The 16,102-nt window shown below is 41.7% G+C and overlaps 1 long non-coding RNA gene across 1 annotated transcript in view; it reads left to right on the top strand.

Annotated features, from left to right (window-relative positions):
• The first annotated feature begins 238 nt into the window (after positions 1–238).
• Positions 239–16,102, top strand: part of LOC148121290 (uncharacterized) — a 50,830-nt gene continuing 34,966 nt past the window's right edge. Inside the window, exon 1 of the long non-coding RNA XR_015738239.1 lies at positions 239–421. This is a non-coding gene — a long non-coding RNA (uncharacterized LOC148121290). The remainder of the gene's footprint in view (positions 422–16,102) is intronic.

Consider the following 16,102-nt stretch of genomic DNA (forward strand, 5'->3'; position numbering starts at 1 on the left):
GGTTTTTCTGTTCCCGGACAAAGAATAGCTCTGAAACAATCTATTAGAGATAGTATATTTCCAGGGATGGGGAACTGGGATGAGCAAAGAGGGAATGCTTATAAGCTCAATAATCCCCCTGTACAAAGAGTTAAGGTTTTAATGTGACTTAACGCAGGTGTTCTTTGGTTCATTTGCATGGCATGGACTTTTGGGTTCATTTGCATAGCATTTGCCATTCTGAGCATGCTCTGTTACATGCAGTTTTGTGTACAACTTTACGAAACACTTGTGTCCTTAGCATTTTAAGTCTCTAGCCAGGGGTGCAACACCTTCACATTATAATGACCCAGAAGTCACTCTAAGCCTCTCTGGAATGCCTCCGTTCTGTGTGAGCAGCACCAGCCTGTTGAAGTCCACCTCAGCTGCCTTCACTGATTTTGTAAGTCTGTGTAAACCTTCCAGATCTCCTTCTGCCTTATTCTCCTGCCTCTGTATTATGAGTACTTGCTTAATTGCTGCCCCTAGAAGACTTTAAATGGTTTCAAAGCAGGTGGTTCGGCTTTCTGGGCTTGACATAATGATGGCCCTTGGAATAGCAAATACTGGCTGACTTTTCTCAGCACAGAAGAAACACCACGGAGCTGTTGCAAAAGAGGAAATGAAATGACAAACAGTGAAGCACCTGATGGTGAGCTTACACATATAAAATTCATAATTCTGACCTAATAATTCATAATTCATAAATTTGACAGAGAGAATGTAGGTTAAGGAATCACAAAAAAATCATCCTTATGCCTGCAGCATGTGTCTTTCTGTCCGGGTCTCCGAGATTCTAAGTCTCCTATCTGCTTATGGGGTAAAGCCCATCTTATTTGAGTAAAAAGGGAGCAGTTGTTGTCATTTAAATAGAACACAGAAGAGAGAGTGATGCTTTGAAATAAAATCTCCCTTTCAAAATGCTTTCTTTCATTCCTAAGCTTTGGTTCTTCTCCACTCACACTTCAAACCGCAGAGGAGCACGGGAACAGGGCAGGACGTCCTTATAGATGGCCAGGACCTTCTATGTGGTCCTCTTCACCAGGATGCAGGGAATCATGAAGTCCTAGGAAGACAAGGGGAAGGGGTTCTTCTCATGAGGGTGTCCAGGGAGAGGACACTGCCTAGTAAAAATAATCAATACACTCTTGACCCCTGCTGATCACCGTGGTTATTCAGCATGCATGGACTTAGCTTCCATCCTATTGTTCACACAGACATCACCAGCTCATTCCTTCAGTGTAGGGAATCAAAGAGCTAGATGACCCCTGTAACATGAGGGCCTGCTTGTTGGGGTTTCTGTCCTGCCCGGTTCCCACAGTCAGTAAATCCCAAAGAAAACCACACAGAAGTCTCCATAAGTTATAAACTGGTTGACCCATTAGCTTAGGCTTTGTATTATAACTTATATTAGCCCATTAGCCCATTATTCTTTTTTTTTTTTTTTTTTTTTTTATAGTAAATTTTATTAAATTATAAAAGTTTCCAATTCCGCCCCCCCTCCCAACACCCTCCCACTCCCCCCACTCCCCCCCTCCTTCCCCTCCGTCCCCCAGGGCAGTCAGGGTTTCCTGCCCTGTGGGAAGCTCCAGCTCCCTCCCCCTCCCTCCAGGTCCAGGAAGGCTAGCATCCAAACAGACTGGATCCCCAAAATCCAGCATATGCAGAGGAAACAGGTCCCAGTGTCATAGTCAATTAGCCCATTATTCTTATCTATGTTAGCCACATGGCTTGGTACCTTTTTTGGTAGGGCAGGTCACATCTTCCTTCTTCAGTGTCTGGACAGGACTGGGGAAATAGCTTCTTTCTTCCCAGAGTACTCCTGTTCTCATTGCCCCGCCTCTACTTCCTGTCTGGTTGTCCCACCTATACTTCTAGCCTGGCTACTGGCCGTTCAGCATTTATTTTAAACATAATTGTCAGAATATAGAATTGTCCCACACCAGACCCCAGCATTCCTTCTGACTCCAAAGGTCATGATTTTTAAATAAAGTTGAAACTGGTTCCTCCCACTTCTCCCACTCTACTTGGTGTATAGGCTTAAATCCCCTTTCTTTGTTCTGCATAGTCTGGTTTGGATTGTACTCTTTGTTGAGCATCATGACACAGCTAAGTTCTATGGAATTCTTTGGTAAAGCCACTTTCCTTGTTACACATACTCCTTCTTGGCTGCCTTGTTTCTCAACATTTCTGATAAATTTAAGTCTAAAATGTTTGGGTAAAAATCCTTTCCAGCACTGTATAACCTCTTAGTAGATGCCAGCTAAGCTATTTACCTCTTGATAAGAAGTTAGTGAAAAAAAAACCAGCAGGCAGAATATTTATTCTATATTTCCTTTTTGATTTTAGTAATTGGTTTTATAATTGCTAGACCTGTGTTGGCACCTATGAGTAACTACCTGCCATTTAGACGCAAGCCTGGGTTTTAGCAGTTTAATGAATGTTGACAAGTGCTAGGCTTATGTGGCAGGGTTGCGACGTAACAGCTCTGGGGATGCAGTGTGCAATTTCCTAGCTTTTACTACACAATTCTAATAAATTCAATGACGGGTGCCTCTTCAAGAGATGCCAAGAAGCAGGCCTCCCTGATTGCAGACATCGGGAAAAGATGCTGATTATGTTGGCAAGGAAATTACTCACATTTCTATCTCCTCTTTCTTCCCTTCAAGCCCTCCCATATAACCCCTCCTTGGTCTGTGGAATGTTACTTGCATGTATGGTTTCAGGGCTAAGCATCTGGTATTGGGTAACCTATTAGTGTACTATTTCCTGGAGACCATCCCTCTCACTTTCTGTGTTCCTTAGTTGTGTGTAGTTGGTTGTGCGGGGCTGTGGTCTTATGGTCTTCCCCATCCATTTGGCATGTCTGTTGGTGTCTTCCTTATTCAGTTCCTGGTTAAGCAGTCATGTTGGTGAGACTTTATTGGGGGTAACATACTGTCTTCAGGGAGGACAACTACCACAAAAGAAATGGGAATTAATTTGAAGGTCAGGAGGGTTATGGTGATGCATGCCTGTTATTCCCACACTAAGAAGTCTGAAGCAGGAGGATTGTGGCAAGTTGGATGCTAGTCTTGGCTGTACTATGAGAGTTTGTATCTAAAAACTAAACAGATAAATAACAAATTGAAGGGGGAAAAAGATCATTGTCCTGATAGTTCATAATTCATTTATGTGTTTTTTTTTGGGAATAAAGTCAACTAATATTTATAATGAAATGCAGTCACCTTAAATGTACAGCTTAATGTTTAGTAAACATAGACACTCTTGCATCTACCAACATAAGAAGGACGCAGATCAGTTGAACACCACCCGAAAGGCTTACAAGGTACTCTGTGCTGCCTCCCTCACCCCCAGCTGCAGTGAGCACTGCTCTTTGTCACTGAGGATTAGCTTTCACAATGCAGGGATTATAAATGAATGAATAATGCAGCATATTAGTTACTTTCTCATTGCTGCGGCAAAATTCCTGGCCAAGGCAACCATTGAAGGAAGGCTGGTTTTGTCTCATCGGCGGCTGGCTGCTCACACTGCACCAGCAGGCAGGGAAAGAAGGCTGGGGGTACTCAGCTTCCTTTCTTCATCTTCTTCAGCCTAGAACCCCAGTCTGTGGCATGATGCTTCCCACAATCAGGGTAGGTTGTCCCTCTCAGTTAATCCTTTCTGGGAGCATGCTCACAGGCACACCCTCAGGTGTGTTTCTATGGAGATTCAAATCCCATCCAGCTGACAGGATTAGCTGTCACATGTGACCTGTTCAGGCTTTGTGTACTTAGCACACGTGTTTTAATTAAGTTTGTTTATTTGTTTTCTTTATTGAGGAAAGCCTGAGTTTCCAGTAATAGAACAAATATACTTATCAATAAGAAATATTAACAATATCTTTTATGTTTATTTTCTTTGACAGGGTTTCTCTGTATAGCCCTGACTGTCCTGGAACTTGCTCTAGACTAGGCTGGCCTCGAACTCACAGAGATTCTCCTTTCTTTGCCTTCCAAGTGCTGGGATTAAAGGTGTGTCCCACCACTGTCTGACTATTTTTTATTTTTTACTTATTTTTATTCTTCTTTCATATATTACATCCCAACTGAGTTTCTCCTCCCTCACCTCCCCCAGTCTCTTCCCCCAAGTTCCCTTTCCCTCAGATCTACCTCCCTCCCTGCCTCCCCTCAGAAAAAAAAGCAGGCCTTCCAGGGACATCAATTAAACACAGTCTAACAAGCTACATTAAGACCAGGCACATGCTATCACATCAAGGTGGAATGAGACAACTCAGTAGGAGGAAAAGGGTCCTGCAAGCAGGCAAAAGGGTCAGAGACAGCCCCTACTGCCACTATCACGTGCCTCACAGGAACATTAAGCTACTCAGTAACATATATGAAGAGGACCTAAGCTAGACCCCTACCGGCTGGCTCCCTGATTTCTGCGAGCGCCTGTGAGTCTGGACCAATTGATTCTGTGGGTCTTGTTCTCATGGTGTTCCTGACCCCTTTGGCTTCTCTGATTCTTTCTCACCCTCCTCCATAGGATTTCCCAAGCTCCACCTAATGTTTGGCTGTGAGACTCTTGCATCCGCTCCCATCAGTTGCTGGATGAAGTCTGTCTGGTCTCTTTAATGACAATTTTGCTAGGCTCCAGTCCCAGAACAGGCAGGATTCTGCAGGCAGGATAAACATGTCAAAGATCTGTGACTGGATTGGTTTCCCAATCCCTCCACTTGAGTCCTTGTCTGGTTACAGAAGATGCCTGGTTCAGATTCTGTAAGTGCACTTTTTTTCTTTGACATACATAGCACTGAAAGCTTCATTTGGTGACAAGAGATGGCCTCTGTCACCCCTATTATTAGGCGACTTGATTAGGATTACCTTCACAGAGTTTAGGAAGTTTCCACTGCACTAGGTTTCCATAGCACCCCTCAAATGCTCCCCAATTCCAGCTGTCTTTCTCCACCATCTCCCTTAACCTCCTTTCTACGTTATAGTCCACTAGCGATTCAGTAGTGCTGCATGTTGATCCATAGCCTCATTAACACATGATATTTTGTCTTTTTAAATTTTATTCATTTTGATATACATATGAAATGAGAGTTCATTTTGATTTACTTTGCATTTTCTTAGTCATTAATAATCTTGAAACATCTTTTCACATACTTTTTGGTTATGTCGAGTTTATCCCCAAATACTTGATGGGACTAGAAAGAGTCATTTTTACTCATTGTTTCAAAGGGCTCAGTCAATGGGCTTTTGTCCACATGTGCTTCAACAGGATGTCCTTCTGTAGGAATGTTGGTAGCAGAGACTGCTTAGCTCATGGTGGCCCAGAAGGAGGGAGAGAGATGTGTGTGTGTGGGTTCAAGAGACTAGGTATGATCTTTAAAGCCATGCCCAATTGACCCACCTCAGCTAAGCTGTACCTTTAACAGCCTTCCCTGGACCAGCAGCATCAACAACTAGCAAAGGTCTAATACCTAAGCCTCTAGAGGTCATTTCATATCAAATGATTGTGCTGTCCACCCACCGCATCTGTGAAATGTCATCACAGAGATGTGATCACTTTGAACAGTCTGTCTTATCATTTTTGGTCTTTCTTTAAATGTTGTTCTTTGTCAGATGTGTGCAGTGTATAGACTTTTGTCAAGTGCATAGCTTGTGTTTTATCTCAGTGGGACCTTTCAACAAGCAGCAGTTTCATGTTCTCTTTCCCTCCTCACTCCAGGGTGTGTCATGACTGCCAAGCATTTGAGTTTTCTATCATTGATAACCTTAACTCTAGTTGTTTCAAAGTTGACGTGGGAGTCCCCTCTGTGTGCTGTGATTATCATTTATGAATAAAGAAACTGCCTTGGCCAGTTGATAGGGCAGAACTTAGGTAGACAGGGAAGAGTGGACTGAATGCTGGGAGAAGGAAGGGTGGAGAGAGACACCATGGAGCCACTGCTGCTGGAGACAGACGTGCTGAAACTTTGCTGGTAGGCAACGACCTCGTGGTGATATACAGATTAATAGAGATGGGTGAAATTTATATATAAGAGTTAGCTAATAAGAGGCTAGAGCTAATGGGTCAAGCAGTGTTTTAATTAAGACAGTTTCTGTGTGATTATTTTAGTTCTGGGTGGCCAGAACAAACAAGTGTCTCCTCCTACACAAAGTTGAGTTAATTCTGATTCTCCCTTTCGCTTTGTGACTCCCACCTTTGAATCTTAGCTAAGAAACCACTGCCTCATGCAGTCACGATTCCTCTTTACTGCTTTTCCTTCTGTAAAGGTTTTTAAGTTGTAGCCTTACCATGAAAGTCTCTGATTCATTTCAAGTTAGTTTTAAACTTTTACTTTTCATTTTTAACATGAGACCTTCTTTCTGAACAGACACCAAGATCATGTTGAATGTTGTTGACTATAAGTAGGTCCCATGTTGTACAGTCAATCTCTAAACCATGTTTACCTTGTCCCCCCTTGATTAGTAACTCCTTCTTGCCTTTCCAACATCCCTTGGAAACTGCCATTCTATGCTTTGATTCAAAGAATTTGCGTCTTTTAGACACTTCCTATAAATGCAACCACACAAGATTTATCTTCTGTGGCTGTAGCATCCCACTTAACACCACGTCTTCAGGGTTTATCTACGCTGTTGTACACTGAAAAATCCCTTTTAATTTGGAATGATTATATTTGTAAATATGTCTACCTCATTTTACTTAATTTTATTTATCATAGAGAAGGAAACTTGCTTATTGTTGTTTTTTAAACAATCTTAACTTAGAAAATTGAGTTTTATACCTTTATTATTTTTTAAGTGAATGTAAGAATTTATAGTCATATGTTTCCTATAGAGACAAGTAAGTGTCTATGTGTGTATGTGTGTGTGTACATGTGTATGTGTGCATATGTGTGTATGTTTGTGTATGTGTGTGTATGTGTAGTCTGGGACTGAATCTGAGACCCCATATATGCTGGGCAACTATTTTACCACTGAAATACATCGGTACAGCAGTGTATATATTTTGATAAAACTGTATTTTTATCTTCATTCAGTTTAACATACTCTTAATTTTTCTTGTGATTTCATTGTTTGACAAATAGATTATTTAGAGTTTATCACTTAATTTTTAGTTATTTGAAGATTTTCAAAATGTCTGTTATTAATTTCCAGTTTAGTTCCCTTGTGGTTAGAGAATATACTTGTTTTGATTTCAAGTTTTCAAAATATACTGATGTCTGTTTTATGCCTAATATTCAGGCTGCTGTGGTGAACGCTATGTGCAAGACTGAATTAATGTGCATTTGAAGGTTTGGAGGAAACACCCTAGCAATGGCTATTAGGTCAAGCTGGTTACAGAATAAAATAGGTAGGATCAGCTGTCGCTATTCTACTGTGACTAGAAGTAACGTTACCTTCATTTGCACCTGACAGCTCACGCTGTAATTAAATGAGATTGAAACAGGTCCTGATGCCAGCTTGAATCAAGCAGCTCTGATCTATATTAGAGATTACTTCTCACCCAGGGCTTTTAGTTGGTGTCTCCGCTGTCTCCCTGAAAAGAATGGCTTCTATGTAGCAACTTTCTTTTACTTTCAGTAATAGAAAGTAAAATAAACATGCAAATTCCCTATCTCTTGCCTGATCTCACTTAGAACTGACCCATCTGAAATGACTAGAGAAAAGTTTACAACTTCTAGATAGTGTTTTGCTGATAGAAAATTGAATTGTACTCCTGGTGAAAGTCCATGGCTGGTTTCTTTGATTCTTCCCAGATAGAATTTGCAAACAAAGGAGGACTTCCTCAGTGTCTCAGTGTCAGAGGTTCCCAGTGGTTCCAGGTCTCACATTGCCAAGGACACATGAACTAAACAGACAAACAGACCCAAAGGCTTAGCCCATGAGTCCTGAAATTTAGGAGCATATGGCACCAAGCTCTAAGGGCCAGAGATGTACAGCTCTGGGTGCACAGGTGAAGCTCTGGATGCACAGGTGAAGCTTTGGATGCACAGGTAAAGCTCTGGATGCACAGGTGAAGCTCTGGATGCACAGGTGCAACTCTGGAAACACAGGTGCAGCTCTGGATGTACAGGTTATTGTAAGAGGTTTTCTGTCACGCCTGGTTCTCGCAATTGTTAAGTCCCAAAGAAATCATACAGAGGTCTACACTAGTTATAAACTGATTGGCTCATTATCTCAGGCTTCTTAGTAACTCTTATAACTTATATTAGCCCATTATTCTTATCTGTGTTAGCCATGTGGCTTGGCACCTTATTCGGCGGGGCAGTCACATCTTACTTCTTCTGTGGCTGGTCCAGGACTGCAGAATGTGCTTTCTTCTTCCCAGAAGTCTCTTGCATGCACAGGTGCATCTCTGGATATGTAGGTGAAGGTCTGCATGCACAGGTGCAGCTCTGGATGCAGTCTTAAGTGGGGTTGGGGAGAGAAGAGGAGTTCAGGGAGGGAATGTGGGAATACACAGATAAAATTAAAAGACATTTGAGCAGTTGTATGGAAACCTAACACAGTAAAAGCTTCCTAAACATGAAGAAATATGGAGGCACTCTAAATGAAATCACCAAATAATAGGAAGGCAGAGCCTAAGTGGATATCTCTTGCCTCTAAATGAAGCTTCCAGTACTAGGATTGGGTTATGTTTAATTGAATTGTTGGTCTAAGAGGTCCCATGGGAATTTCCCAGTAAACCACACTGTTGCCAGGTCTCTAGGTTGTTCTCCACACACTGACAAAATGGCAAGACCCCGTTTCTGAAGACAACATCTACACAACTCATTGAACATGGAAGACAAGCTGGGGCTAACAAAAAGCCTTCACACCGATTTGCTAACCTTTTCAGTACAGGAAGGTACTCTGGATGCTACCAAAAAAGAAATGTAAACCAATCCATCTATAAACCCTTTGATCTTCCATGGTGTTCCGTCTGCCAAATATTCTGATGCAAGGTGACACAGGCTTGTGAGAGTAGCCAACCGATATCTTTTCTGATTTAAGGCCTACTCCATGAGATGGAACCCATGCTAGGCACTGCTTGGATGACAAAGAATCTGAGGCTAGATAGCCAGGGCTTATGGCTAAAATCAAATACTACTGTTCATAAAAAAGTAGCAAAATGACTCCTAATGACATTCTGCTGTACTCATAGATCAACATCTTGTCCAGCCATCATCAGAGAAACTTCCTTCTACAGTAGATGGGACCAAATTTAGAGACCCATTGTCAGGCATTATGCAGAGAACTAGAGACCTTGAGACACTCAGCCCTAAGTGAGATGTCTACATTAACTCTTCCCTCAAAGCTCATGAAACCCCTGTGGATAGGAAACAGAAAGAATGTAAGAACCAGGGGATGGTGGACATCAAGAAAGCAAGGTCCCTTAAATCAAAAGGTTTGATGGACACATGAACTCACAGAGATGGAGGCAGTATGCACAGGGCCTGCATGTGTCTGCACCAGATGGGGTCCTAGGGCTGGAAGGAGAACTAGACACATGCCCTGTCCCTAACTTAGAAGCTATCTCCAATTGACAACCATTTGGGAATGAAAATTTCTGTCGCAGTGGGCAAACAAAGTTCTCTTATGGATAGGCTGTGTACCCAACACTAGATGCCCAACAGAACATGGACTCAATGGCATCACTGGAGATTCTCATCTCATATGTTCTGTCGGGACTTTTTCTCCTCCTTTGGCTTTAATTTTATCTCAATTTTGCTTTTAATTTATGTCTCTGTGTTTATATAAATATATATTTATATATATCCCCCTCTTTCCTACAGATTCTTTGCACACTCATTATGGCTTCCTGTTTAGTGTTTTTATGAGATTCTTAAGTGTGCTCTTTTCTTTCTATTGTACTGTATTTCCCATTCTCTGTATTAGTTTTTGTCTTATATTACTGTATTGTATATAACTTTTATCTCATAGAATATTGCTTGTTTTCTAATGAGAGATACAAAGGGATTGGATGGGCGGGGAGGGAAGGAGGAAGTTGGAGGAGCAGAGGGAAAGGAAATACTAATCAGGCCTTATGTGAAACAGAAAACTATTTTCAATAAAAGGAAAGAAAGTTGTATCTAAGTTAGGTTCTCAAGAGAATAGTTCCAACAGTACACACTCTCACACACAGGCACTGGAATTTGTGCATATTATTACAGATGATATGTCCCTTGATAAACTGGCTGTGTAGCTTGTGTAAATTTGGAGGATGACAACTCATGGTACTGCTAGTGGTAAGTCTTGAAATCCAAAAACCTGAAAAAGAGTAACTCTGATGTCCAAGAGTAGAGGATGGATGTTTTGTATACACAGTACAGGTTTGGATGCACAGTATAGGTTTGGATGCACAGGTACAGGTCTGGATGCACAGGTACAGGTCTGGATGCACAGGTACAGGTCTGGATGCACAGGTACAGGTCTGGATGCACAGGTACAGGTCTGGATGCACAGGTACAGGTTTGGATGCACAGGTACAGTCTGGATGCACAGTACAAGTCTGGATGCACAGTACAGGTTTGGATGCACAGTACAAGTTTGGATGCATAGGTGCAGGTCTGAATGCACAGTACAGGTCTCTATGCACAGGTACAGATCTGGATGCAGGGTCCAGGTCTGGATACACAGTACAGGTCTGGATACACAGGTGCAGGTCTGGATGCACAGGTGCAGCTCTAGATGGGCAGGCGCAGCTCTGCATGCACAGGTGAGTTCTAGATTCACAGGTACAGTTCTGCACGCACAGGTGCAGCGGTTGATGCACAGGTACAGCTCTGGATACTCAGTTACAGCTCCAGATGCTCAATAACCGTTCTGAATGTGCAGATGCAGTTTTGGATGCGTAAGCAACTCTAGAAGCACAGGTATGGGGCTTGACTGCCCTGGAGTTGATTACCACCAGCCCTGCACTCAGGAACTCGTGATCTGCAGCTTGTGCAGCAGCTGGAACCGGTAGTAGTTCTAGCTGCCAGAGTTCTGAGTTCTCTAGACTTCAGTGTTGGGACACTGATTTCAGTGGAACCCAGTGTCCCAGCCTCTGGGCCTCAGGTACTGGCAGCTCCTTAGCCCTCTCCTGTTGGCTGGTGCTGCATTTCTGTGTCAACTCTTTACAACTCTCCACTTCTACACTCTTGATTTTCTGTCCCCTTTTACCTTCCTCGATCCTTTGCTATCTCAACTACCTCAGTTTTCTACAGTTCTGCTCCCATTTGCCTTCTAGAACCTTTCATCCCCTTTCTTGATGGTTTGCTACTGCCACGAGGTTCATCAACACCATGGCTACCACTTCTGCCGCAGTCACAGCCACCTCCCCTCTATGTTACTGGCCTAGCCTGCTCTTGCAGTGCCCCAGGAGGCAAGGAAAGACCATTTGAGCATAGCCTTTCGCTGGGCTGAACAGCACAGCACCAGGAGCACCATGGGAGGTCAGGTCCCTGTTGATCTGAAAATAAGCTGCGTCTATGGCCATACCACTCCTGCATGCACATGCTCTCATTTGAAAATAAGCTAAATACCCTGTGTGGCATGGGTGTGGAATGCAAAAAGGGATTTTATTCTCACTAGTCATGGCACAGATCCTAATTCTACTGAACATAGTGGAATTACTGCATAAGGGACAATTGCACTTCTCTTGTCTCACCAATCACTGGCTTCTTGGTGAGTTAATGGGGAAGTGAACCCTCCCAGACTAATATATGCAGTATACACACTATATAAATGTAACAAATCACTTTATCCATTCTATTATTGATGGGCATTTATGTGAAATAATAATAAAAACTGCATTTTATAGAATTTTTTAAATTGTAAGGTTAAAGCTGATGTTATATAAGATGTATCTGTATTTCGGCATGTGTCTGTATGGGTATATTGAATACATATGTTTCATATTCTCTGTAAAAGGGTATGGCATATTTCAAAATACTATTTCTTCATAACACCTCAAACTGACTTTTAAAATTTCCTTTCTTCCAAGGGTTTATTGTAACAAAACAACAAGAAAAGGTGATGTTTCTTTGAGAGGGAAATGCAATGGGAAGTGGTAGAGGGAGTTTGGGGCAGGTCTTGGTGAAGTGATACGAACAATACAATCTATAAAACTTTCAAAGAATTTAAAAAAATAAAAAGTTGCCTTTCTTTTATGTGTAATTTTAATTTTCTCCAATATCTATTCGTTCAGTAGTCAAACAATAAAACACCCATTCATAAAATAACTGATGCAAACTACAGAGAGGGAAATTGTTGGCATTCACAAATACTCGGTGACTCACTGGGCCATGCCGCGCCACACTGCAGATTTCCTCATGGAGACAGAAGTCGGTAAAACAGAGACATCTGCCGGGCCGTGTAAATGAAAATTTGCAGATCAGTCTGAGAGGAGTTTGCCAAAGAAACTGGACCATCAGCCCTAGGATCTTCCCATCTAATTATTGCAAAGAGGAGACTCTGCACACACTCATCACAGAGCAGCATATGGGGAAAGAGGAGAGACACAGTAAACAGATCAAAACAGTTTCTGTTCCAAGTGGGAGAACTTTTGCTTTCTGAACATCACTGTCATGCTATTGCTTTACTTAAGAAACGGTAGCAGATACTTATTTGGCTTAATTCCCCGTGGCATCCTTTTTATTAAGTTAAATTATTTATGAGATAGCTGAAAATAATTCCCATTTGTTTCCAAACAGGGAAACAAACATACCAGAATTAAAACAAAAACAAAACCAAAAAACCTAAGGAAAAAACACAAGAAACACACACACACACACACACACACACACACACACCAAAATGGGCACCCAGAAAAGCACAAGATCAGAAAACAAGGCAATATGAGGTATAAAGTCTACAAAAATATCATTGGGTTAGTTTTGTGTTGGCCAGACACTGCTAGGCATGGAATCTACCCTTAAGTGTAGTTATTATACCCACTGAGACAACACTGGGGAAAACTAATTTTTCCTTTTCAAATAGCTTCTTAGGTGGAAGTAGACATAATCCTACTCCCGTCTGGCTTAAACTTGTGTATGCCCTGTGTGTGCTGCCACAGTCTCTGTGAGTTCATGTGTGCATCAGTCCTATTGTCTGGAAGACACTGCTTCCTTGGTGCTACACATCTCCTTTGGCTCTTACAATCTTTCTGGCCCCTCTTCTCCATCTCCCTGAGTGATGTGGGATTCCCCTCTGTATGCTGTAAATATGTTTTATTGTCATTGGTTAATAAAAAAAGTTGCTTTTGGCCAAGGGCTTAACAGAGTAAAACCAGGCGGGAACTCTCAACAGAGTTAGATATAAAAGTTAGTTAGATATAGAAAGTAGGTATACTGACCATACAGTGCCTTATCTTATCCAATGTGTTTCAAGGTACTAAGAATAGACATATATCATCATGTAGATAATGATAACTACATTAATTCAGTGAATAATAATAATAATCAGATTTAGTAGTAAGTACTAAGGGACTTAGTTGAAACATTTCTACATAGAAGCATACATGAGCTAAAGTTTATCGTGAAGAGAATGAGGATGCAAAGATGATTCTTGGATGCTCACACACGGACTTCATGAGTTAGTCAAGTGGTAGTAGGTAAGGGAGACAGATGTCAATTCGACCTGATTGCCAGACTGTGGTTTGCTGCTAATCCGGGCTCTCCTTTTCTGCCTTCAACTGGCTGGGAGATGTTCAGTAGATATTCAGTAGCAGCTTTTGCCCTGGTGTTGTTGAATGTAAACTCCCTGAGAATGGGAACAATGCCTTCTACTCCTATAATTTCTTACACATACAAAGATCAAAGCAATAGGGTATAGCAAATAAATAGTTGAATAGCTGATATTTATTGTATCTACAAAAAAAGCTCATAACTCTGAACTCATGGTCGTTTCTCAAAAATTACTAACAGATTATTAATACATTACTGAAGAAACATGGAGTAGTGCAAAAAATCACGCAGACTTCAAGTCAAGAAATGTGTGACCTTGCTACACAGCTTGCAACCAGTTAGCTTGTCCTTTTACAATCCATTGTAGATGCTAAATTATACAATCCATAAACTAAGTATGTTGGAATAGGAATTCAATGAGCTCTTTCCCAGTATTTAGAAATCCATAACTATGATTGATCTATATTGCTGTGGAGATCATGCAAGTTGAAACTAGACTTATGATCTGAATTTGCCTCTGGCAGTGTATTAGTTATAGAAATTACTGTTGCAACTAATGGAAAATAAAAGACAATCCTACTATTGCTTCAATTATCCCAAGCCCAAAAGAATGTAGTGACTTATATAGACTTAAAATCACTGTGGTGTGGGCACCACAGGTATCTCAGAACATTGCCAGAATTTATTGTTTTCCCTTCTTTGAAATAAATACATTTAAAGATCCTAGGTGACTATACGGTGAAGCCAGAAGGCAAAATCGTTGGTCAAACACATCAATACAAGCTGTGGGATTACTTCAGAGGGCAGGATCTCAGCATAGCCTGGACTATATAAGGAAGGTAGGGAGACAAGTTAGAGAAAGCACGCCAGGAAGCAGCCTTTCACTACGGCCTCTGTATCATTCCTGCCTCCAGGTTCCTGTCTTGAGTTCCTGCGTTGACCCTACTCAATGATGGGCTGTAAGTTATAAGATGAAATGAACCCTTTCCTCCCCAAGATGCTCTTGGTGATAGGTTTATCACAGTGCCAGAAAGCAACCAGAACATTCTCCATTAGGCACACCAGAAAACTATAACTTTGGGAACATGTCTGAAACACTTCCTATTAAAATTTTCATCTCACTTGAGTATCCCAGAGTTGAACTTGATGGCTCCCTATGTGACCTCTGTGAAAAATATCTCCATTTCCACTAAAACACTGGATAGACAGCCAGATACCCAAGTTAAAGGTGAGAGTGAGGAAATTGCCTTGGCAAATGAATCCTATGGCCAGTCCTGGTGTCCTGACCCCCTGACTACTGGTCATTGTTTACGCAGTAATGCGGGAAGGGAGACTCTTTTATCACAAAGTAGGTCAGTGTGGCCTATTATGGGAGACTCCACTCATTCCCATCCCAGCCACAGTGGTTTCAGATCCTAGGATTTGCCTAATTTGAAGATTACAGAACTCATAAGTACCATGAAGTATAGTGTGGCCAGAGGACACTTTGGTTCACTTAGAAATTTGCTTCTGTGTATTAAATAAGAAGAGAAACCAGTGTGTGTTCAAATCTTACCTAATTAGGATGCTGACACCTAACAGAGAATTATCTGGCAATATGCATGTGATATAGGTTCTTGTCATAAAGATAGTAAAATTGGTACAGTAATAATAGCTAAATGAAAGTACTTCAAGTTAATGAAAATTGATAAAATAATATGCCTAAATGAAAGTATAGTACTTACCTACATTGATTGAAAATTCAAGTTACACCCTGCCTGTCTTGGATGCAGCCCAAGCTGAATACCATGACGGCTGCCTTTCTGCTTCCTTTTCTTTTATGAGTAAAGGCCTTTACAACTCGCTTCTAGTCAAAAGAGCGTGGTGAAATGAAAGGGTTTCTTTTGAGACAGGCGCTCTCTACAGAGACAGGGTGCACTGACTGGTTTTGTGTGTCAGCTTGACACAAGGTAGAGTCATCAGAGGAAGGAGCCCCAGATGAGAAAATGCCTCCTTGAGGTCCAGCTGTAAGGCATTTTCTCAATTAGTGATCAATGGGGGAGGGCCCAGCCCTTGGTGGGTGATGCCATCCTGGCCTGTGGTCCTGGGTTCTATAAGAAGGTGGGCTGAGCAAGCCTGGAGAAGAAAGCCAGTAAGCAGCTCCCTTCCATAGCTTCTACATCAGCCCCTGCCTCCGGAATCTGCCCTGTTTGAGTGCCTGTTCTGACTGACTTCAGTGGTGAACAGGAACACTGAAGTGTAAGCCAAATAAACCCTTTCCTCCCCAATTTACTTTTTGGCCATAGTGTTTTCTTGCAGCAATAGAAACTTTAATTGAGATACTGTGCTGTCCTCAAACTGGTATTCCTTCTTCCTCAGCTCTCTGAGGGCTGGGATTACACCAACGTGTCTCTTTTAGTATGATGGGATCTTTGAAGGTGTAATTAACACACAAAACATATT

Source organism: Myodes glareolus, chromosome 7, assembly GCF_982192425.1.
Source record: "Myodes glareolus chromosome 7, mMyoGla1.1, whole genome shotgun sequence".
NCBI lineage: Eukaryota > Metazoa > Chordata > Mammalia > Rodentia > Cricetidae > Myodes > Myodes glareolus.